A 25953-nucleotide genomic window follows, 5' to 3' on the forward strand; every position below is an offset into this window, starting at 1 on the left:
AAGCTACTCTACAGATGGCAGTATGACCCGCTTAGACTGGCTAGGATGTATCAGGATGTAAGTCCTTCTTGTTGGCGGGGCTGTGGCCAGAAAGCAGATTACTGGCACATGTGGTGGGGATGCAAGACGGTCCAAGCTTACTGGGAAAAAGTCCTCAGCTGGATCAAAGAGCTCGAAGGGGAGGAGAGGGAGAAACAACCAATCATGATCCTATTTAGCTTGGTCGAGATGGATGAACAAACACTTAAGGTACCTAAAATGACACATGGGCTCCTGCTTGCCGCAAGGGCCTGCCTCACGACTGTGTGGAAAAGAGTAAGTCTACCAACCAAAGCTGAGTAGATCAATGTCTCCCGTAATATTTACAATATGGACAAGCTAACAACAGCCATTCATGGCGATCGTACCTCCATTGACAATGAATGGTCCGAATTCCGAGCCAAGTACATTACCTGAGGGTGCAACACAATGTAGCCAAGTCACCAGTTCTTTGTTCTGCCTATTGTTTCAATGTTAACTCCAATATGTCATCTGCAAGTACCACTGCTTCAAATTTACGAATTTCCCTACTAACTCCTCCGTCAAACTACGGAAATCAGTGAGACCATCTGTCGCCTCAAGAGTTGCAGGGTGGGGGTAAGGGGGTAGGGGTTAAGTTGGGGTTATGAGTTATTATGAGTCACTGTATTGCACATAAGTTATTTCACAATCTTTGTAATGAAGACTGCAATATCCTTGTTGAAAACCAATAAAACCAATTTTCAAAAAATGAACTATGATCAGTGATCTTCCTGTTAACGGCTCATGTAGACCCCTTGCTGGATGAGTATAGTTTCATCTGGGAACAGGTTCACACTAGATAACTTAGGGTGGAGATATCACGAGATCCATAGGTCCTGTTCAGTGAGAGTTATAGGAGGGTAGTAGACAACTTGCAACAACAACTGGACAGGTGGATGGCCCTTCCACTGTCACTGATGGGTAGGGTGGATGAGGACATTGCCTGCTGTCATGACTTTGAACTGGTATATATCTGCACATTGCCACTGCATGCACGTCCGCCAGATATAAAGTCGCTATATGTTAAATTTTTGTTAACCTGGGCTGGAAGACCGAATTCACAGGACTGAGGATGGTGCCACCAGGGAACTGAGGATGTTGCTGGAGGGATGAAGGGGCCATAAGTTCTTGCATGTTGATGGTGGGAGGTTGGTGGGGAGGAGGATGTGTGGGGGAGAAGGGTACCTCCCCTAGAACGGAGAACAGAGACTCGGGCAAACTGGCAGAGACTGGAGACGAAAGTAGATAAGTGACTTGTTTCCTTCCTCTTCCTTGTTTTGTGCGCAGACACTCTGAAGGTTTGTTTGTATGACGGTGTTGGTGTACGTTAAAAACAATAAATACAGTTTAAAAGAAAAACTTGATTGCTACCGTGTTGAGACACGTACTCTGTGATTTTATGAGTACTGTATAAACCTTCAATTTTCTTTACTCTGAAAGAAGTGGGAGCACAGCAGGGTTTACACTCAGTGCTACCAGCAGCCAGTGTGAAATTGGTGAGATGATGATTCTGGGCGCAGATCCAAATTACTACCACAGCAGCTTTCTAAAAGGAGTAGAAAAATAAAGTGGAAGGAAATGGGCTGGCGCGTAAACAATCACTATACATCCTCGGACTAGAAGCTTGCAAGTCACATCCCAACGGCATTGCACACATGATTAACCTGGAGCCTCAGAAAGAGCTGGTAAGAAAGGGGCATAACTTCTGCATGCTGGTGAAACTATTGTTCATATCTTCGTTTTCTAGCCCATGACTCCTCATGCCCTGCACCACATCCATGGATGCCTATAGCATGTGCTGCTCGCTATAACCTGTATCAATGGTTACACTCAGGGTGTGTATGCCTAGGAGGGTTCATATGTTAGGTGGGTAATGGGGTGGCAAGCAGGTCTCATCTGGACAATTGTCTCGAGTACCACGGACTCCCTGAGAGCTGTCCCCTCCCCAGGGGGTCATTTTATATTTCATTGTGAAGCTCTTTTGTGATATCATGAATGCGATCATGGGCTTTACAGCACAGGGAGACGGGGGAGGGGGCACAGAGTAAAGATGGTCATCACTTCCCACACCTGCTGAACTTCCAGGGTTTTGTTTCAATAAATCAGCTGAACTTAACTGTCGCTAACATTTCTTTCAGGGAATTTCAAGGGTTTTGTTGTGCTATATTTTCTTTGTGGCCCCCTAGCCATGGCCTTCAGCTGTGGCCTCTGTCCATGTTTCAACAATTACTTAAAAAGGTAAGGCCCATGGCTTATCAGCACACCTTAACTCTCTCTTAACTAAAGATTTGTCACTGAATTTCCAGGCTTTTGTTATACTATATTTTCTTCGGAGACAACTCTCCATGGCCTTTGGCTGTGGTCACTATCCATGTTGCCCCAATTAATTTGAAAAGGGAAGGCCACTGGCCATTGCCTAATGGCCAAAGCATGTAACCCACTAGGAAACTGAGGATCCACTGCCCTTCAGCCATTTCCAGTGGCCCACTAGCCACGGCCACTCTCCTCCATTGTGCCTCCCCATCCTCTCCCATTACCCCCTTTCACTCTTCGGTTCACGTAACCCATGTTTTTTTCTGTGAGATTCCCTTGGGATTTTCCCAGAAGCTGTAAATATTCTCCCCCAAACAAGCTCCCCAGCCTATCCCAAACTCCCCCACTTCACATGCTGACTTGTTTCCCCCTGCTCACCTCTAGTTTGATGTCAGTACAGCCCATTTCCTCCTCAATCACATTTTGAACACCTTTTATTTTCTGCTTCCCCCAGTAATACCGCCGGAACCGTTTGTATCGGGCAAAAAAAGTGGCAGGTTTTCATTTCTAAAAAGCCTCTTAACCTTTATGGTGCAAAGCACCATGGGAGATATATAACCTTTTTTGGGGAATTTTCTTTTCCATCAAATGTTTTAAAAACTACTGGATGGATTTACCCGGAATCAGCAAAAGAGATATCTGCAATGCTTCATGCCCAAGTTGTTTCTTATTTGGTACAAATCTGTCCAGCGGTTTTTGCGCTATAGGTGTTGAAGCGATGCACTTTTTCTCTAAGGAGAACTGGATGGAACCATGCCAAAAACAGTGTATTTTTCTTTTCTGAATAACTTCTTCATCTTTTGTTACATTATATATATATCACAGGGCCTGTGGAAGCTGCCCAGTAGTTATGGTTAAGTTGACGAATCCTCATGAAGCATTGCAAAAGAGACATATGGCCTGTCAGATTGACTCTGCAAAGTTTGGTGAGGTTTCGTGAATGAGGGGCAACATTATAGGGTGGATGGATTTTCCCCAAATTTGCAGCAGGAGAGGCGGATTGGTCCTGAAAGTATGCTTTTATAAATTTGGTATAAATCCATCCAGTAGTATTAAATAAAAAGGCTAAAAAGTAGGTCAAAATAAATTAATGATATCTGGGTTCGGTCTGCGGACTTACTTCCCTGTTCGATCCGCGGACGGCATCCGATTGGCCCAGAGGTTGGCGTGATGTCCAACTGATAGGTTGAATTTGCGGTCAGCCACCGGTGTCCACGAACATTGCAGTAAAAACATATTAAAAAACACAACTTTGCACTTGTGAAACTAATGAAACAATCTCTGGGGAGGTGACGAGTGATGAGGATGGCATGGGATATGGCCTTATAAAGCACAAAAAACTGGCGGTTTTTCAACTCCGATGTCTCCGAACAGTCCGGAAGTCCAGGGCAGTCCTGTGATGTTCACGAACATCTGAGATGTTTGGCGATATCTATGCCTATTTCTGCATTACAGGGTTGGTGAAAAACAGTTTTTGGATGGCTTATAACTTTGGTGCCACACAATGAAACTGCATGACATTTTGCAATTGTATTCTAGACGTGACTCTGAATGGTTCTGCAAAGTGTGGTGCTGTTGTGGCATGAGGGAACATAATTAGACGGAGGTCCCAAAATATTTTAAAGGTTTATAAATGCGGTGGCATGTGATGAATCTGGACAAAAGTTTACAAAACGAGTTTAGACCTAGATATTAATGTTTTTGCAAAGTTTGGTGGGATTTTGTCAAGAGGGGGCAAACTTGGACAGGAGGTCTCAACATTTTTAGATTGCTAACAACTTTGTTGCCTTTTGACATATGTGGAGATAAGTTTTCAGCAAGATTATAGACCCAGTCTGGAATGTGTGTGTGTAAAGTCTGAATGGATTTTGTCAAGTGGGGTCTAAGTTATATGACTATTTTATGTATGTACATTTCGACACTTTTCAAAAAAAAAACATGGGCGGATTTGCAGCAAACTCGTGTAAGAAGCATCGGCAAGGTCCTGGAAGCATGGTTTTGCAAATGTGTCCGTGTTTTATTTTTTTTAAAGTGTCATAATGTAGGTACAAAAAAATGTTACATACCTTTGGTGACTGTGGTATAGCCTATGGCCATGGGCAGGGACCGGCTATCTGGTAACGTTTTTGAAAATTGGGATAGGTTTGAATGGGGAAAGAACACCCTGCTTGTGAGTACAAGTTGAAATGCTGGATGGGATTGCAGCAAATATGCACAAGGAAGGTCAGCAAGAACTTCAAAGCATGGTTTTGCAAATATGTCCTGGATTTTATTTTTTTGAAAGTGTCAAAATGTAAGTACACAAAACAGTGATATAACATTGGTGTCTGGGCAATGGGCCTGGCCATCAGCAAGGAGAAATGTGTACTGTAATTTGCTTATTGCGGCACGTGGCATGGGCTAAGTGGTAGGTTTGAATGGGAAACAAATATTCTGTTTGAGGTTACAGCCTGCAGTGGTGGACTAGATTACAACAAACTTGCACGATAAGCATTCGCAAGGACCTAAAAGCCTACTTTTGGAAATATGTCTTGTGTTTTATTTTTCAAAAGTGTAAGAATGAAAGTAGAAAAACTAGTGATACACATTTGGTGTCTGGGTAGTGGGCCTGGCCCTCAGCAATCGCAAATGTGTACTCTGATTTGCTTATTGGGGAATGCGGCATGGTTGCAAACCAGGAGCACTGGCCATTGGTTACATTATTAGGGTATAGTAGTGGACACTGAGCTAGGATGCAAGGTAGTTGCAGTGAATAATAGGGGTGAATGGTTTGGTTGGGCTGGGGTTATGGTTGAAGCTTATGTCGTAGGCAATTGAACAATGATTTGCATCCCCGACATGCAGTGCTGATAACGACAGACCTAAGTATGTGTTGCAAAAAATATGTTTCTTAAAGGAGGTTTATAGTTATTTAATATATGCGAAAAGAGGAATTATTAATAACTTACATACAGTGATGTAACGCCATGAACATTTTTTACTTATAAAAACCTATACGTTGACAGGAAAAAACTTTGTTGAAGTGATGTTACGGTTAAGATACATCACTTCTATGGGACTCCTCTGCTCCAGTAGTTAACCAGTGGCGTCCCACCTTGGTATTTCCCTCCTGGGTTCTCATGAGCACTTGCCCATCTATACTGCCCCTTCTTTTTATGCACGTCTCTCACTGCACAATGCATATATGCATTTATAGGAGCACTCTGTGCACTTTATTTGTATAAGTAATGGAAATGCAGATGCAAAAGATTTGCAGAAGATTGTTAAGTGTCAGTTGGTGTGTGGAAGCTTAATATGGACACAGGGTTATATGTACAGTTTTTGGAAGTGATTGGGTGGATGGATGTGTGACTGTTTGAAAGCAGGCCTTGAGGGAGTGTTACAAATATAACATTAAAAAGGATAGAAGGGCTTCCCTGTGCGATGGTGTGCACGTGCTATCTGGTCTTTTAATGATCCATTGTCTGGAAAATGGACTTTGGAGACCGCAGATAGTTGTAACGGTCCATCGATTATGGTCCTTATTGTATGCTAGGGGAAATTGTTTCAGTCCTTTTTATATTTTTCTCTGGTATACAATTGTTCATTATTCCCAATAGCATAACACAAAATGATAATAGAAATGTTTGAGAATCTTGAGTCTAACTGCTTAGCTCTGTTTTTTAACTGTGAAAGTTGGTTCCAATAGGAACCTTTTTTTTTAAATCATTTTTTGCAGGAGAGGTCAGAAGTTAAGGTGGGGATGGAAATGAGGGAAGAGGCACCAACCATAAATATGGAGGGGCAGGTGCACAGGGGAAGATGTTGCGCATGTGTTACATCTAAGGTAGACGGCAGTGTTTCTCATGCTCCTTGATTACAGCTTCAAAAGCCCTTTGAAATTTCTCCCCCATGCATAGTGGTGTATTGCAGTATATACAGAGTACTGTGGTCTTCGAACGATATGGATCAACAGACTCTTTTAGGTAGCAAGGTAGCTGGTGGGATTTTGTGTCCCCCAGAAGTTGGCTATGTGGTTACAGTATTGGTTGAGGAACATGAGATGGAGGAAAACGATGTGGAGGAAAACAGCCTACTACTTACTTCCTAAGAAAGGAACAACCTTTCTGAGAGCATTGCGATTGTTGGATTTGGTGTGGCGGCGCATAGAGGTAGTCCCGTAGGAGTACTGTCCAGGTAGTCCGCGACTGAGTACAACCTTGCACTCAGTGCATTTCACTTTGGTAGCTTTAGCCTTTGGTACATTCCCAACAGTGGTAAAGAACGGTCACACCTATGATGATTCTCTCTGGGTGCTAGAGGTGGGCACTTCCTCTACCTCATCTTCTTTGTCCTCTTCATTGTTTTTAGAAGTACTGCACTTTTTTTGTTGTGTAGGTCCTCCTGCTGGTGGTGCTGGTGGCTGTTGGGGAGGAGGTATGGCAATAGCTAATGCCATTTTTAAAGATACATAGCAGTTTAGCTAAAGTTCTTCCAAGGATGTGCTGCATGCTAGATTGTTAATGTATAATGAGTATGAATAGGTCTAAGGTTACATTTTGAGCTTTAAAGATCCTAGATTAGCTGAAAATGCAGTTCTGAACTGTTCACGAAGCAGGGACCTGTTCGCGAAGTGCAGACACGTTCATGGACACATCATAATGCCACGCATGCGTGCATGATAACATGACACTGTCTGGAAAGTCTGCAATGACTTAAGACGTTTGCGAACATCGGCGAACACGAAAACAGTGGAAAATGTTTCAAAAAGTTTTTAGAAGTGTTACAAATGATGCTACAAGGTGGGGAATGGCTGAGATTTAGGCTGAAACCTAAATTGGAGTAAAATGTTGCTATTTTGGGGTAAGTATGATATTGGTAAATTGTAGCAAATTAGGGTGCACTGGTAAAAACCCATGAAATTCACTGAAAAATCTTTGTTAAAGGGACGTTATGGTTAAGTTGCACTAATAAAAACATATGAAATTCAATGAAAAAATGTTGTTAAAGTGCCGTTATGGTTACAAGTAAAACTGGAAACCCCCAGAAATTCACCAGTTGTGGTAAGTTAAGCAACCATAACTCTCACCACCACTCTGCACTGCTAAAACAAACACCCTATACATGTAAAATGACATCACAAATGTATTGTAGAAGGAACAACGTGTCGCTAAGCCACAAACCCACAAACAAATTTGGACTTTTGTTAAAATCTACGGAAAGTGGTGGGGTGTCCAAATGTCATGTAGCCAATAATGTCCGGAGGGTCGTAACAGGTAACTATGCATAATTTCATGCAGATTGGTGAAACAGTGTGGAATTGTATAAGGAACAATGTTTTGCGCCACAAACCCACTCACAACGTTTGACATATATATATATATATATATATATATATATTATGTATTATTTATATGTATTAATTATGTCTATTAAATGTGCATGTTTCTTTTGTAGCATGTTATTATTTGTATGGGTTTTTAAGTTGAATAATTGTATTAAGCATTAGCAAGAAACATATCCAGATGAGAATAATTATCATACAAAGAAAGGAGCCAAATAACCATCGATAGAAGTACAAGGACAAGTAAAATGCATAACATTGAAACTAGAAATTGTACCATAAAAGTGCTTAACAATATCAAAATGTATATTGAGGATTAGAGTCGAATGATAAAATTGCAAAACAGGGGAAACAAGACAAGACGTGGACAGATAGAAGAGGAAAAGGGGAAGTGGAAAATGTGATGTAGCAATATTAAGTAAATAATATTCATAGTGGCATGGCTTTTTATAGAGGTGTGTGTGTATATATATATATATATATATATATATATATATATATATATATATATATAATGAAAAATACATGCATTTAAGAAGCATAATGTTACATAAATATGGATTTTTATGTATTATATGTATTGATTTTATGTACGTGTAGTCGTTATGTATCATATTTGCAATCAGTTATGTATTATATGCATTTATTATATGAATGATCAACAAATAAATCTAACACATCTAAAATAAATACATGTAATAGGAAAATATAATATATGTATATTATATTTGTATTCATTATATTACTATATACCTTACATTTAATTATTGATTTATTATATGTATTTTATTTATGTATAAATATGTATTTATATATAATACATAAATAACTTTTAAATAAGTATAAACAATACAAACATAATGTATATTTATGATAGACATACGTTTTACATGTATGAATGTGGGTGTGTTTAACCTGTATGTATATTTGATATACATGGTTATATATGAGATGGAAAGAATATGAAGTTTGAAACTTATGTCAAAACTTTTCTCTAACTTTCAAAATTGCCACTTGTGCAGAATTTCATAACTTCACGAACTTGTGGTCTCAGGAAGTTCACAGAATTCGGCGGGTGGTGTAAACACTTTGAGGACCACTAACATGTACTCGTAGAAAGTTAAGTGAGTGTTTGCATTAGCGGGTCAGGTTTTAGTACAGGGCTGGCGTAGTGGGCCTAACGAGGCACCAGCATGTTACTAGTTTCCGATTTGTGAAACTGCATGTACTAAAAATAGTTAGAAAACTATGTTAGTGTGTCGAGGTGTGGTTTTTTGTGCATTGCGTTTGTTTGTTGCTATATGCTTGGAACTCTTCTTGCACGCTTCCCTCGTCCCGCGCGACGTGTTCCATCTCCCTGTAAGTGCCTCGTCCTCTGTTTCTGCCCTTCTGTCTTGTGTGCATTTACACGTCTCCTTTTCACTTCTTTCAAATCTTCAATGTTTTCACCCGCTGCCCCCTTCTCTTCCAGCATCTCTCATGGCTCCATCTGTGTGCTTGTACTCTTGCTTCATCCCTTCTTCCTAAATGAAGCATGCCCCTCTTTCTCCACAACGTGTTCTTCCTTTGGACATCTGCCACTACCCAACTTGCCACCTGTCTGCAAAACACTCCCCCTGCACACCTGCTTGAACCTGCGCCACTTTCTCTCATTCGCTTTAACCCTCTGTTATCTCCCTTCAACTGCTCCCCACCGTTTCCTTCCGGACATCACAGGTTCATTGTTCTGCAATGAGGGCGCGCGCGCACGTGCTTGCGTGCGTGTGCTTGCACGCGTGCCCTGGCCTCTCGTTCTCCCCCCCCACTTCCCTTCACCTGCCTCCCCACTGCAAGTCCCTTTCTCTGCGCCTGACCCTCCCTTTCCTTTAGCTGTCCTGTTCCTCTCTGTCTCTCCTGATGCCCTCTCTGTCTCCTCTTCACTCATTTCTCTCACCCACCCTCTTTCCCCTAAGCTCCTTTATCCCCCGTACTTTCTCCGCCACAGACCTTTTTGGCTTACTGCACAAAAACCCAGACTCATTTAAAAGTGGAAAAGGTCGCTTTAATGTGACAGGCCAAAGCTTACAATCAAAACGCTTAACTGGCTCCATGGCCTAACAAGCTAAATAGCTATTTGAACAATCAATTAAATAACTTAAACATTTTCCATTTTCCCCCCAACAATTAAATAATTAAATAACCAATTTCCTCCCTAATGATCCCTTGGATCCTACCGTATCCTTGCCCCTTTTCCAGGCGTCCCGCTTTCTCCCCAGGGGCCATGCCCCTCCAGGCTCAATACCTGATCCCCCGGGGTGACCTGCTTGTGCAAACAGCGCCACCCCCTCCTTTCCCGTGTCATTCCCCCATTGTGCTTCCCTCCCCCCACATCAAAAGGGGCCATGCCCCCGGCGCCCCGACCCACTTCAACCCCGTTAAACTCCCCTCTACACCAAACTCCCCCTTCCTGTGACCTGCAGCCAGCCTGACCTGCCACATCAGCAACAATATTACACACACCTTTCACGATGCCCTGACCTGTCACACAAAACTACCATCCCTACTCTCCTAACAGACCCCCCAAAACCATAAACCCCCCCGCATAATCCCCTGAAAAACGCCCCCCCCCTATTCCATAACTGACATCACCCTAAACAAAATGAAGGGGTGGGAGGGCGGGACAATCGCCAAGTCCTAACCGTCGCCTGCCTCCCGAACCTTCCCTGGGCCCTTAAATACCCCCGGAGGGGCGCTCTGCACCCCCACGGCCACTCGCTGGCCGTGTGCAGCGCCAAAAAACTCCCCGGGGGAAACGCTTCGCGTTCCCCCCGGGACCCCCCTTTTGGCTTACTGCACAAAAACCCAGACTCATTTAAAAGTGGAAAAGGTTGCTTTAATGTGACAGGCCAAAGCTTACAATCAAAACGCTTAACTGGCTCCATGGCCTAACAAGCTAAATAGCTATTTGAACAATCAATTAAATAACTTAAACATTTTCCATTTTCCCCCCAACAATTAAATAATTAAATAACCAATTTCCTCCCTAATGATCCCTTGGATCCTACCGTATCCTTACCCCTTTTCCAGGCGTCCCGCTTTCTCCCTAGGGGCCATGCCCCTCCAGGCTCAATACCTGATCCCCCGGGGTGACCTGCTTGTGTAAACAGCGCCACCCCTCCTTTCCCGTGTCATTCCCCCATTGTGCTTCCCTCCCCCCCACATCAAAAGGGGCCATGCCCCCGGCACCAGAAAAACCCTCCCCCGAGGAGTTCTTTCTGCCCCAACCCCATCCCCCATTTTCTACCTCAAACTTTTCACCCAGTCTCCCAGCCAAGAACCCAAGTCCGCCAGGTAGTGACTATTCCCATTCATGGACAAGTGTACCCCATCCTCTCTAAAGATAAGAAACCCCTCATATGCTATTTCTTTATGGTCCATGACCCTCACCGCCACTGACGCACAAAATTTCTCCATTTCCCTGTTTATCCCCTTCCTGGCCCGCTCTATTGCTCCCTCATTTCTTGCTCCCCTCCACACTCTTCTCGGCAACAACTTAGTCCACACCACCACCGCTTGAGGCCACATATCCCTAATCCACCCTACGTCCCTCTTCATTTTCCTCAGCAGAGCCACCCCCGTATCCCTAACCAGGTCATTCTCCCCAGCATGCAGCAACACCACCCGAGGAACTCCATAGCGTTCCCTCATTCCTGCCAATATGGGCAGCAGCTGATCCCACCGCAGGCCCCCCAAACCGTGCCACCTCACCACCACTTCCTTATAACTGCACCCCAATTGCCTTCCAAACACCCTTTTCTCCGCCTCTTTGCCAGCCCACTTCACAATTGAATGTCCAACAATCCAAACTTGCGCCAACTCCCCCTTCCTTTGCGCAGCATCTGAAACAGAAATTACAACAAATTACTGACAAGTCAACTTATTACAAAACAACACAACTTGCCCACCAGGTCCTCCACTATCTTTCTTCAACAATCCCCTTTCCCAAAATCCCTAACGTAACCCTTGTATTTTCCCGACCTCCAACGCCCCAAGCTCTTCACCTTTTCTTCCGAAAAACCCAGTCTGCTACCCTCAGATGCTGCGCCCATCCTAAAAGAATGAGTCCCAAACTCCTCCCCCTTTTCTCCTACCCTGCCCAACGCCTTACGCAATACCCCCAGCACCTGTGCTGCTGTAACCGGCGATCCATCCGAATGCTGGAAAACCAAACCTGAGTTAACCCCACAGCGCTCCTTCCACACCTTACCCGCCTGAACTGGGCATAGAGCCTCGCTCCCTCGACCCAGCAGGACCCAAGAGCCCCTTCCCTTCTGATCCGTCTTGGACCTTTTAATCTTGATGTCTAAACCTTCCTCTGTAATTTGCACATCTTCCCACTGCAGCCCCCCTACCCCCCCCTTGTCCCCCGACCAACTCAGAAACCCTGAAGGCCCCAAAAAATAACCATGTAAAACAAGCCGCAAACAGTTCCCCTTCCCATACCGACCAGCAAACTCCCCCCAAAACCTCAATCAACCTCTGCAGCAATTCAGCCGATATCGGCCTCCTCTTATCCTTGTCCCTCTTACTCTCCCTTGCCCATCCTTCCAACATCCTACTCGCCATCTCCCCCCCACTTGGCTGAAAACCCCAAAACCATTTACCGTAAAAGGAAATCCCCGCTAGCTTTCCTGTTATCGTTGCCCTTGACCAGCCCCTGTCCATGCACCTCAGCAGGAAATTCATAACATCGTCCCTCCTCCGCTCTTCCGCATCCCATCTACCCCTCCAACTACAAGCTCCTCCTCTAATAAAATCCTCCCAGGCCCTCCTGTATGACTTCTTAGATGCCGCGGCCAATGAACCCTCCACCAGTGCAAGCGCTCTCAGCTTCCTATCTTCCACAGCTCCTCCGGAATATGCTGCCCCTCCTGATCTGCCTCTGGAGCCAATCCACGGAATCTCTGCCATTGAAAACGAGAAAATGCATCAGCGATGCCATTATCCTTCCCTGGCACATGTGTTGCCTTAAACACCACATTCCATTCCATGCAACGCAGGACAAATTCTCTCATCAGCCTTGCCACCCTCTGATCCCTCGCTGACTGTCTGTTCACCACATGGACCACGCATTCGTTGTCTACATTGAAATTCACCTTCTTATTTCGCAACTCCTTCCACCACAACTCCAATGCCACTAGTAATGGAAAAAATTAAAGAAATGCTATGCTCCTCCCTTCCTTCAACCATCTCTCTGGCCACTTTTCGGCACACCATTTTCACCCCCAAAACACTCCAAAACCACCGGCCCCCGCTGCATCCGAGAGAATCTGGACTTCCCATGTCACTGGGTCTCCCTGCAACCACATTGACGTTCCATTGAAACTCTCCAAAAAGCGCAACCAAATCCTGCAATCCTCCCTCACTGCCCCCGATACTCTTATCCGGTGACGCGGGCACTTCGCTCCCGCCATGGCCCTTGCCATGTTCCTGCAAAACGTCCTCCCCGGGGCCACCACCTTACAAGCAAAATTCAGATGCCCAACCAATCTCTGCATCTCCACCAGCATCATTTTCTTGGCTTTTTCCAGCAGTACCACCAATTTGCTCACCTTGTCGTGCGGCAAGCGTGAGGTCATGGCCACTGAATCCAACTCAATTCCCAGAAATGTTAACACCACTGCCGGCCCTTCCGTTTTGTCTTCGGCTAATGGTACCCCCAGCTCCTCCATCAAGTCTTGAAACAACTTTAGCATTCCTTTGCAATCCTCCTCCCTTTTTGCCCCGCTAATGAACAGAAAGTCATCCAAATAGTGCAACACACTCTCCCACCCTGAGCTGAATGAGAAGACCCACTGTAAAAAAGAGCTAAATCATTCAAACAACGCACAGGAGATTGCGCACCCCATAGGCAATGCTTTGTCTATGTAAATACGGTCCTCAAACTGCAAACCTAACAACCAAAAATCCTCTGGGTGCACTGGCAATAATCTAAACGCCGCCTTGATATCACACTTGGCCATGAAGGCCCCTCGCCCTTCCTTCCTTATTAGCTCAACCGCCTGGTCTACACTCGCATACACAACCCCACATTCTTCCGGGGCAATGAAATCATTAACTGACATACCCTCCGGCCATGACAAATGATGAATCAATCTGAACTCCCCCGGGGCTTTCTTGGGCACCACCCCCAATGGAGATATCACTAAGTCACCCGGTACGTCATGAAATGGACCCACTATCCTTCCAGCCGCTATTTCCTTGCTCAATTTTTGCCTTACCACCTCCGCATTTTCTCTCGCCGACTTCAAATTTTCCGCCCACCGCCGTACCCTTGGACCCTGGTAACCTAATCTGAACCCCTGCCCGAACCCCTCACTCAAAATCTTAGCCCCTTCCCTATCCGGATAAAATTGCAACCATTTTTCCAACACCCCCACTTTAATTGGAGTAAAAGCTTTTCCCCCCAACCCCTTTTCCTGCACCTCTCCCCCTCCCCCTGTCTCCTTGTTGGAAACACTGCGTGAGAGGGTGTTTTCCCCCGCACTTACTACACTCGTGCTTGAACCTGCACATGGTTCTTGCGCAGCTATCCTTATTGTACCCCCAGCACGCTGCTGAGGACTGGCTCCTGCCTCCTCCCCCCGCCCCCTCATGGGCGGGGCGACCAAGAAAGGGCCGGAAAGGCACTGGCAGCCCACTCGCCGTATGTAATGTCGGGGCAGGCCTCGTTGGGGCCATCCATTGCAGCCAAAGATCCATATCTATCTCCCCCCAGACCGCCTGACTGTCCTCCGCCATTCTCGCTCTAAATTCCTCATCATACCTTACCCAGGCAAAGCCCCCAAAGCTCGTAAAAGCCTTCCTTATTACGTTCATGTGTTTAAGCAGGGCCACGCAACGCTCCGGGAATTTTTCGCAATACACACTGGCATAAATGATAAACGCCGACGTCCAATTCTCAATGGTCACCGGGACCCTCGGGCGTGAAGCCAGTTCCCTCTCTTCCTCCTTAGACCCCTCTTTCGCTCTCACCTCCCTATGTAGCAATTTGAAGACATCCACAAATTCACCTGCCTGTATCTTCTCCCTGGTCGCCGCCATCAAATGTGCCCCCAATGGTTTTGTTATCCCCATGTATGGCAATTTCTTCTCCTTTCCTTTTACTTCCATCTCTTTATCTTTACCCGCCTGCACCTCGAGCCCCAATGGCTCCACCACTTTGTCCGTTTGGACCTCCACTGAGCAAATGTTCTTCTCAACCCCTTCGGCTCCAATGGCCTGCACCCCAACCTCCTTCATCACACCTTGAAAACCACCCCGGTCATCCCCCAACCACCTATTTGTAACCCCTCTCTGCCATGCAGATGACCATTCCCTTTCCCGCTCACCTCTTGCCACGCCTGCCACCTGCGGCCTGGCATCCACACCGGTGCTCCTCCTCTCCATCCTTAGAGGGCTCCTGCTGCGGGGACAAAACATGTCAGCACAATCACCCAGCCAATAATTCCCTTGACCCCTTTCACCCCGACCACCCTGTACTTCCCTTTCCCTATCCCACCTTGAACTTCTTCTCTCCTCCACCCTTTCCCTTTCCGCCCTGTAATCTTCAAATTCCCATTGCCCCCCGTATTCCTCCCAACCAACTTCATCACCCCTTAAATACCATTGAGGATGTGATCTCCTGCCTGAGATGATTTGCTAATCTTCTTGCGAGCCCGGGGCGTCCGCCCCGCCACTCCCCTGACGTCTTCTTGGCGGGGTTGTGGGAACCTCTGCCTGGTCCTCTTCTCTTGGGCGAGGCGTTCCGACCTCCACCCTGAAATCCTCGTTGCTAGGGGCTGTGCTGCGCCCTCCAGGCTCTCCTTGCGTTGACCGAGGAGGGGCCGTACCGAAACCCTCACCCTCCATCTGTACAGCGGGGGCTGCGCAGTGCCCTCCGCCCCCACTCCTCCTACCCGGGGGGGCCGTTCCGCGCCCCGCCCTACCCTCCTCAATTGACGGGGACCTCTCCCTCCTTCTCCCACCTGCGCTCTTCTGCAGGTATTTACCCTCTCTTCCCCTCTGACCTGACACCCCCGCCTGCGCCCCACCCCTGTCCCCACTGGTGTTCCCTCGGTCCCTACCTTCTCGAGCGTTCCCCTCTTCCCTAGAGCTATCATACCCTTCCTCCCTCCCTGGCTGCCCCCCCGACCTCCTTAAACCCCCATCCGCCCTCTTGTCTATCTCCCTCCTCATCTTCCTGCCCCTGGATTCCCAACTCTCCCCTCTCCCTGCCCTAGGGGTGCAAGCCACCACCGCCGCCAACGCACCGTCTGCCGCCGCTCTGCGCGGCGGCCGGCCCCCACCACTCTCCTCCTCTCCCGTAACTTCCCCTACCGCCCCTTCCAATTGGGCTTTAGTTGCCCTGCTAATGATTTCCAGGACCTTCTTCAAGGTCCCAGCATCCACCAGCCCCTTCTTGCTTGCCCCCCCGGCCTGTCATTGTGCACACTAATCCGCGTGTGCCCAAAAATATGCCCCTTAAAATCCAACTACGTACTCTACGCCCCCGAGCCGGGACCTACCCGTGGTCTAGCACCTTTGGCCCTGAGCAACCCAGACACTAAATTAAACAGCCCCCAGAACCAAAACACACCTTGTGTGATAACCGGTAAAATAACCTCCCTAATATTGATAATTAATAAAAGAAAAATAAACCCAAAATATCCTTACCTAATTAGCTTTTATTACCGGTATTGTCACTATTATGCTTGCCTTATGCTAATTTGCAAAATTTATAAAAATGTATCCTTGAACCCCCTCCCTCCCTACTACCTAGCGAAAACCCGGAAGAGGGAGCCCACAAAAACACTATAAGAAACAAGCACTAATTAGTGCTTGCTAACAGCAGCACACACTGCCACCTGGCGGTGCCCAAACAGCACCGCACTTCTCCCACAATACGAGGGACACGGCCCCTTTTACTGCGCTGCCCTGCCCCCTTTCTAACGAGCGCTGCTACGCGCCACCAGACCGAGACAAACGAGTGGGAAATCCACTGGGGAGCCGCGGAAAAGCCGCTGCCGCTCTGCTCCCTCCCTGGCCCTAAAACCCACACGCACAGCCGGCCCGCGCACGGATGCAGGATTCCCCCCAAATCCCCGCCGCAAAACCACGGAGCCCTCACACCCCCCGCTCACGGGATAACCCCGGCACGCACACGGAAGCCCGAAGACACAGTAAGACGCGAGGGGTGTCTTATCTACGGCACCCCTCCTACACAAACTCCTAAACCAAAAAAGTAAACGAACTTAATTTTTTTTTTTTTTTTTTATATAAACAAAACCTAACCGCCCTCCTCTGATACTACTCCCCTACCTCACCTGCTCTAACTCGCCACCTAGGCCCCAGGCACTACAGGGAAGGCTCAGGAGCAGGCAACAGGACTTGACAATCGCCAAGTCCTAACCGTCGCCTGCCTCCCGAACCTTCCCTGGGCCCTTAAATACCCCCGGAGGGGCGCTCTGCACCCCCACGGCCACTCGCTGGCCGTGTGCAGCGCCAAAAAACTCCCCGGGGGGAAACGCTTTTCGTTCCCCCCGGGACCTCCTTTCTCCTCTGTAACTCGCTCTCCTCTTCACCCATCACTCCACTGCACATATATCCCCCCCATTGCTTCTCATTTCTGCCCCATGTCTGTATACAACACACTTGTATTCCTCTCCCTTCAGAAGTTCCTTTCCTTCTGCCGTTTCCCTCCGGTCTCTCATCTCCTCATTCTCCCTGCGCCACTTTCCCATTGCAAATATCTCCCATACAATTGCCTCACTTCTGCACACACACATTGCTCTCCGGCTCATTCCTCTCTTTTCCACTTGCCCGCCAGCACCACGCACTCCCCATCTCTGGGGAGAACAAGCGGAAGTGGGGGGCGTTGGTTGGGGAGACGTTAGAGGCAGTTGCCCCACGTGCTGGCAAATCATGCCTACTTTGCATATTCTTGGCTACTTTGCATATGCCTCGGGTGACAGTGGCAAGCTGCAGCTACAGACAATGCAAAGTGCAAATTAAGGCAAGCTGTTTCAAAGAACTGTGTGGCGAGGATGGCAGCTGTGGTGGTGCAGTGGCAAAGAGGCACGAGCAGGTGCTGTCCTTGAGGAGGAGCGGCAAACATTGTTGTAACTGTACCCAGCCTTGTCTCTGCCGCCTGCACATTCCACTGTAGTTAGTTAATCGTGCAGCAAGACAAGAGCCAGGGCAAGAGGCACATGCATGCTGCAGTCGCGAGGATGCTGGTAATTTTCATTTAGCAGGTGAGCGACTTTGAAAGTGAATGTGGACAGTTTCCACGTTGGTCTTCATTACGGTTAGAGACTCCAGGAGCAATAGCTCATTTAATTAAAAATGGCTCTATGGAGTCTGTGACCATTCACAAACACCCAGCTGAAAGTTGTGTGTGTGATCGAGGCCACTTTCGGGTTCTTTCTGCAGCTCCCATGGCCTCTGTGTATTCCATAGTACATTACCAAGCTGTGTTGATTTTTACAACAATTGCAGGGCGTGGCCGTGTATTACATGCAGCCTGGACTACATTTGCGCAGGTGAACAGGCCTAAGGCGTGGATTACAATGGCATGAAAATGCAATGCACACCAAGCATGCCAGTATCCTGCTTAAAGCCAGACAAGGATTCCTCTGTACTGCAGGCGCGATCTCGCGAGAGCCTGCGACACAGCCTCTCGCGAGACCGAATCTCCACAAAGACCTTTTCCTGTCATGTAAGCAGTTTACTGCATTGACCAGTTTTAGTGATGAACATACAGAATTCTAATTTGTCCAGTAATGTTAAAATTGATGCTCAAAAGTGGCCTTAGTTGTTCCTTTAAAAAAGTTACCAAAATATATATATATATAGCCAAAAGTGAGCCCTCCAGCTATCGCCCTATAACTCTTATTGTTTCAATGAGTAAGGTCTTTGCGTCACTTATTCTAAAAGATTTTATGGAATGGGCTGAAGAACAGCATATCCTTGATGTGAAGCAAAAAGGTTTTAGGAAAGGATGTGTCACTTCATTGAACGGGCTGATATTTACTTTACTGATTGAAAAGGCCTGTGCTATTAAAACAGGCAGCTAGCTCTATGTGGCTTGCCTCGATATGTCTTCAGCCTTTGATAAAGTTGATCGGCAGTGACAGAAACTTAAACTTTGTGATATTCCTGAAGGTCTTTTGAGTATGGTTAGACCGCTATACCAACAGAATTGCATAAGTGTCAGGTTAAATACCGCAGGAGTTGCCACAAAAGAAATTGAGGGTGGGGGGTGAGACAGGGCTGTGTGCTTGCCCCCACCCTATTTAATTTGTACATTTCTGATATTGCAAAGAACTTGGTTACACTTAATGCTTATCTGCCGCGTTTGGGGTCTATGTCAGTTGGTTGGCTACTATATGCAGATGATATAATTCTTTATGATCAAACGCCAATCGCCTTAGAGATCCCTTGTTGCCGTGCATATGTATGATAAATAGAATTACTTGGAGGTGAACCCAAGTAAGTCATGTATATTGGTGTATAATAAAAAAACATAAAAGTATAATTTTGCATGGAGTATAGACAGTTTGCGAATACCTGGAGGCGACAGCAGTAGTCTTGGCTATATTTGCTGCAAAGTTTTGTATATCTGCTGTAAATAAAATGGTGACTGAAGCCTTGGTAATACAAATGAAACGGATTATCACAAGAATCTGTTCCTTTTCTATGTTGCCTCTATTACACTTCTATGAACAGAACGTTGTTCCGAAAATAATGTATGGGCTTGAGCTGCTATCTCCTGCAATTAAGAGGTGATTAGAGATGAATGAGGGCCGCCTACGGAGGTCTGTACTTTGCCTATCAAGCTCTGTGCCACTCCCAGTCATACAATGTGAATTTGGATTAGTGTCATGGTGGCATGTGTATAAATGTAAGAGATAATTAAAATGGAGAGTAAAACGCCCCTCTTCAATATGTTGAGAGAGATTTTTCATGATAGAGATCTAAATGTAGAAGATTTTAAGCTTCCGTGCAAAGATTTCTTAAAGGAAGCTTTGATTAGTGAGGAGGCAGTATTTATGTTCTATAAGAAAATGCTAAGAGAATGGGAAAAGATAGAGTCTTGGGATAGAATTACGAAATATTAATTCTAATGCACTAAAGTATTCGCACCTCCAGTTCTTTGAGAGATTTGTACATAAATCCACCTGCATACTCTCTGGCAATCTCTGGCGATGGATGATAAGGGGAGATTCGTTAGCACTTTCAATTGAACTGATGAATTTTATGGATGCTGTTTTTAATTTAGTAGGCAATATAAGTGCACTAACAAAGGAGCTTTTAAGTCTAGTGGAATCAAATGTTTTAAGTAAAGGTTTTATGGAAATGAATTATTTTTTTATCTTTATTTGAACTTTACTCAGTTACAACTAAGTTTTGTCAAAACTTCCACGTCTTCAGGAGCTTGTTCTCAGAGAAACTACAGAAACCTCCCCATAGCTGGCCAAGACACATAAGCTTGCTGAAATACTTAATTCTTGATTCTTCTTTTCTTTATCCTGGGTCAGAGTCCTGCAAAGTGCAGCCGTCGGGCTGTAGACGGTTAATCTGATCAAAAGCAAGTTCGATTAGTTTGGCCAAAGCTGTGGTCCATCTCGTGTTCTCGCCGGAAATTAATCTGTTCCACAGATCGTCCGTTTGGAATATCCAGAGATTTTCCGCCAGCGAGGGGAGGTAGATGTTTCTGTTTTCGTTCATTTTTGCGCACTCTATCACAAGGTGCTTCAATGTTTTGATGGATGATTCCTTTTTGCAAAGGCGGCATCGCTTGTCGGTTGAAGCTCCTCTGATTGTTATGATCTCTCTGGTTGGCAGTAGGTTAAGTCTTGCTCTCATAATACAGATTCTCAGGTTCTTGTCCGGGAACTTAGCACAGTAATTGAGTGGTTTTTTCACCTTATTGAATGTTGGAGGCAGGTGGTTTAGAAGTTTATTTCCCACCGCTTTCTCTGTTGTCAGAATCCAGTCCGTTTCTTCCGTTTTTCCTTTAATTCGATCTGGATTTTCTTTCAGCTCTTTTTCAGTACATGAATTATTATGCAATGTGAAGTAGTAAAGGATGTGTACTTGATCTATTTGATGTCTGAATTCATTATAGGTGTATTTATATCCATATGTGTGAAGTTATTTAAGTATAATAGTTTGATTATTATGTACTATGTTGTAATGAATTAAATGTTGCATTTTGTTTCTTATGTGAAGTTTAATATGTAACCAAATCACAATTAAGAATAATATATATATATATATATATATATATATATATATATATATATATATATATATATATATATATATATATATATATATATATATATATAACAGCTATTTGGTTTAAGTTATTCCTGCATATCCTTGGAGGCAAACACTTACAGTTTGTTATTGGTGATAGTTTTGAGAGCGTTAAAGAAAGCCCACCCCAGTGCTGGTACAAACATTCAGCAGGCCTGTGGTTGTTCAGGGTCACATTGAATCTGCCTGATTCTCTGCCAGTTACAGAAGGCAGGTAGCTTGTGCGTTGTCTCACATTAAAACAGTTTTGCACAAAGTAATCAGACAGTGAACTCCTCCCAATAGGTCTGTGGGTTTTCTAAAGGAACTGGACGGTTATTTCTGGACATGTGCTTCATAGATTTCGGATGACATAACCATGTTCAAGAGGTAACCTATGGTTTGTTTTAAGTGCTTTGTTCCTCAAATTGTATTTTTACACTCAGTGGTGAATGAGCAAATTCTCCTCTCAGTGTTTCCTACCTCAAGTGGCGTCCCCTTTGCCACTGTCTGAGGGGTCACTGTGATTAGGTAGGTAGGTATTATTTCCTGGCCTGTTGCCGGACCTGGGGGCCCTGCCCTTTTCCTTGCTGACACTATATCACATAGCGGGCGGGGACACCGGACACCAATGTGTCCTCCAGCCCATGACTCGGCACTGAATAAGTGAGTGACAGGTTCCATCTGCTAATGATTTGAAACAGGATGCTCAAAACTCAACTCTTTTACTTTTACCCAATCAAGGGTCACCAAATTTAAGACTGACATTTTAAAGGAATTGTTTGATGCATACATAGAAGACATGTATGGTCATTTCAACACCCAACAGAAATTATCCTTAACAAAATGTTGCCTTTATGTAGAGGGCATGTGTATTATGAACCATCTACCAGGTTGGTTACAACTAGACGCAGATTTCAAAGAGAAAGCAAATCCAGATCTGGAGATACACACATGTCATTAAAGAAGCAAGGGGCAACCAATTATTTAGATGAATGCATACCTGCCCTTACTGGACTAGCGGCCACATGCACATTTGAAACAGTTGATCAAGAACAAGGACTGGAAGATCAAAGTCTTTTGGACAACAGTATCAAGAAGTTCCAATAGAGACTTTGGAATGGGAAATCTGTCTTTTCAGAAGCTTTGAAAAAAGTTAGACATTTAAAGCCACTCTAAGAAACAAATTCTAAAGTCTCTCAAATTGATGTAAAGGAGCAACACAGTGAAAGAAGTTCAGATGACGGAAAGTGCAATGGGCCCTTTTTATTAGAATCCTAGAGTTATTTACTACAGATGCAGCAGCATCAATCATGTTGGCAGTTCTGGAGTACGTACGCCATCAAACAGGATGTGCACATTTTATGTGAAGCACGGTTGAAGCCATTTGGTCACACAACAGGGCGAGAGTGAAGGCACTAATGGAGGATGAGGCGCAAGGAGCTGGAGAAGACCAAGACTTCATTTTGATGATTCAGTCAGCTAAGACGGCTGTTGAGAAACTCAGTCAACTCGCTGCAAATGTCATGGATTCCAAGTATGGCTGAGTCAATGCAGACTCTACTTCAAGGTACCCTATCCTTTCCTAAATCATGTTTTATTGAACTGTGGTAAGAGGGAAGGGCTTGGAAGACTCCGACATCAACCATGGTGGCCATGAGGAAAAAACATTTTTACATTCCATGTTTGAAGTGTAAATTGGAATGAGCCAAGTTTTACTGCTCTTTTAAGAAAGGGAGTGTTTGTTCTTGGATGGGTTCACCAACTTGACATGTGCATAAAGCATAAAGCTGGATCCTTGTTCTGGATAACAAGTACCCTCTGTGAAATAATAGTGCGTGGAGGAGGTCAAACTAAGACATACCCCTCTGTTCTGCTGAAAAGCAAGTTAAACTCACTGGATTCAAGGACATGATCCTTTAAAGAGTGATGCAGTGCTTCTTGGGCACAGGCTAAGGAAGGTCCCTGTACCCGTCAGGAAGATACTCACCAACATTTCAAATGACCAACAGGACAACGGCCTCATTGGAACCATGGTGGTGACTGAAAGGGTGTTGCCCATCCTTTTGACAAAGGAACAAAAAGGAGTGTTAAGATTATTTATTGGTCACAGAATCCAAATTGTGGCATACTTGTCGACTGCCATTTTCTCTCGAATCTTCATGAGCTAGTTGCTTACTTGGAGAAGCCAAACATATTTTCGAGTAGACAGCGCCTATGCTCAGTTCGGCTGCATGATTACTCTATCGATTATACATAGTTTCTCATGCGGGGCCGACATCTTGTGTATCGTTGAATAAAAGTCTTATCATATTCATGGCTTTATGTCTTCAATGCAGTGTGCTTGAAACTGTAAGAATCCGATGGGAGTTTGTTAATTTTTTATAACACCCTCAGGATTCTCATCTGGATGGAATTCCTGATATCTTAAGAAGAAATCATGTCTGGCAATGGCAAGTATTCACTAAAGGGATAGGTTAGAGGGACGTTTATCCAGGGCCCAATGATAGGCGTTTGTGCATTGACCGTAATGCTTTCATCACTTGCCGCATGGATGGCCAGCAGCAGGGTATTGAAGGAAATATTCAGCTCTGCTTCCAGTTCAGTAGTTTCAGTTAATCATTTTCGCAATGCTCAGGCTATATTTCCCGGGAGGATAGCTCAGCGGCAACGTGCTCGCCTTAGAAGTAAGCCGACATGAAGCAACACAGGTCCGATCCCCGGGTCCGCGCTTAGAAACCTCTGGTTGTTTAAACGCGTTATGAATACGCAACTAAGACAAAAAAAAACTATTACGCATCTAAAAAACAAAAATTCCTGTAACAGCGCCTCGATGCCCGCGGGCTGTGTGACCGCTTTAAAAATGCTAAATAAATAAATAAATATTGCGCTTGTAGCGACTCAGTTGCAGTCTGATTGAACATGCCATGAAGATTTCCAAATCATTTTACGAAAAGGGAGCAAGATACTGCCGTCTGGAATCACCGTTGGCCTCGCCAAGTGGTAAAACCCATTAGATTTTAGAGACACTATTCCAAAATCCATGCCTCTAAAGAAGAATTTAAAAAACAACAAAACTCGGAAAAATGTAACACACATCAAGACTGTTCGAAACTGTGACATGTGGACAAGTACGAATTTCCTGCTAAAGTGTTTACAAAAGGAAGGAGGCCATTGCCCAGCTTTAAAAGCACTTCTGGACTAAATACATTGGCCCTCATTACGATGGTGCCGGTCCGGTAAAAATGCACAAAAAAATGCTGGTAACATTAGATGCAGCGTTTTTACCTGACCGGTACACTAAGAGTTTGCCGGTAGGGGCAGTGAACTACTGGAAGGCCTGACCTACCTGGAGTCCAGGCCTCTACTGGCAAGGAATGGCCCATATCACTGGCACCGTTACTACCAGTGCCGGTGATGGTGGGTAACCCAATCCAATGGAGTCGTATGGTGCTCCATGGAATGGGAACTTGCTGTTGTCAGCACCCACCGGGATATCGGGTAACGGTAAGGCGAATTAACCGTAACCCACCGGTACTATGGCAGATGACCAGAAAACTCGTTATGATGGCTATTGTTACCATGACTAAGCTGTGGCTTACAGTGAAGCGTTCGTGCTTTTCCGTTCTTAAGATTTTTGTAGGAAATAAATAATACCCTTTGTGTAACCCCAGCTGCCCCTGTGCTTCTGTTGCATGGACTTCTGCAATGTGTGCCTTGCAATGCCCACCTGGAAGGGGGGCCCCGGGGGGAACGCGAAGCGTTTGCCCCGGGGAAGTTTTTGGCGCTGCACACGGCCAGCGAGTGGCCGTGGGGGCAGAGCGCCCCTCTGGGGTATTTAAGGGGGCAGGGAAGGTTCGGGAGGCAGGCGACGGTTGGGCTTGGTGATTGTGAAGTCCTGTCGCCTGCTCCCGAGCCTTCCCTGGTAGTTAGCGGGGCCTACAGGTGCGTTGTTAGTGAGGTAGGAAGAGGAGGGTCGGTAGTGTGGTCGGGTAGTGTAGTGTTAGTACATATAAAAAAAAAATAAAAAAAAAATAGTTAATTTGTTAATAAGTGGGGGATCGTCTAGCAGGGGTGCCGTAGATAAAACACCCCCCCTTTTTGTCTTACTGGCGGGTCACGCGTGGTCCAGGATGCGGCGTTGAGTATCCTTGGGTTTGGCGTCTCTAGGTCCCCGGGAGGTGCTGTGGGGGAGTTTCTGGGCAGGCGCTTCCTTCGTGGGGGCCGCAGAGTGGTGGGAGGACCCGGCGTTGGCGCCGCTTCGCTTTCGGGTTTTCTTCCCGAGACGCTGGTGCGGGGTGAGGCGGGGGTGGCCGTGGTCTGAGCCTGTGGGTTTCCGGGCTCGCTTGGCCGTGCGCACGGTGACGGGCTGCTGCAAATAGAGGGCAGTGCTGTCCTCTTAAAGGGACCGCTCCCTTTTGCTACCAAGGAGCGTGTTAGGGCACTGCAGTATGGCGGGTTGGCCACCAGGGGGCGGGCGGCAGAATAAAGAATAAGGGCTGGGGGCTTTAAAAAAAATAATAAATAAATAAATAAATAAAATAAAATAGGAAGAAAGAGATAAAATAGGAAGAATAAAGGAGCAGTAGGGAAAAGGGGGGGTTTGTTGGGGGGTTCTCAGCCCCAGTGGTAATTGGGGCGGGGGCCATTTGGGGGGTCGGCGAGCAAGGTATTTAAGTGTGCTGGGGGAGTTGGCGAGGGGTTTTTAAAAAAAAAATGTTTTGGGTTTCTTTTTGCTTTTTAGTTAGAGATAGTAAGGTTGTATGGTCCAGGGGTTATTTTCCCCTGTGGTATTTAACGTTTAGCTCAATTTCGTTTGGGGTTTCTCCTCTATTTGGGGCTTTGTCTTTCCACGGGTAGGTCCCGGCTCGGGGGTGCAGGTAGCGGGGAGCGGCAAGGTGCGTAGTGTGGTGCACCAGTAAAGGTCGGGGCAA

General features: G+C 45.8%; 1 protein-coding gene across 2 annotated transcripts in view; it reads left to right on the forward strand.

The window, feature by feature from the left end:
- The first annotated feature begins 1678 nt into the window (after positions 1-1678).
- The window catches only part of LOC138472740 (uncharacterized), a 128725-nt gene continuing 104450 nt past the window's right edge, over positions 1679-25953 (forward strand). Inside the window, exon 1 of one of the 2 annotated variants that reach the window (XM_069611062.1) lies at positions 1679-1745. The gene's annotated coding sequence lies outside the window, so the exon portion shown is untranslated. The remainder of the gene's footprint in view (positions 1746-25953) is intronic. The other variant, XR_011268670.1, reaches the window with a different exon arrangement.

Source organism: Ambystoma mexicanum, chromosome 8 (genome assembly GCF_040938575.1).
Source record: "Ambystoma mexicanum isolate Mex_15411 chromosome 8, UKY_AmexF1_1, whole genome shotgun sequence".
NCBI lineage: Eukaryota > Metazoa > Chordata > Amphibia > Caudata > Ambystomatidae > Ambystoma > Ambystoma mexicanum.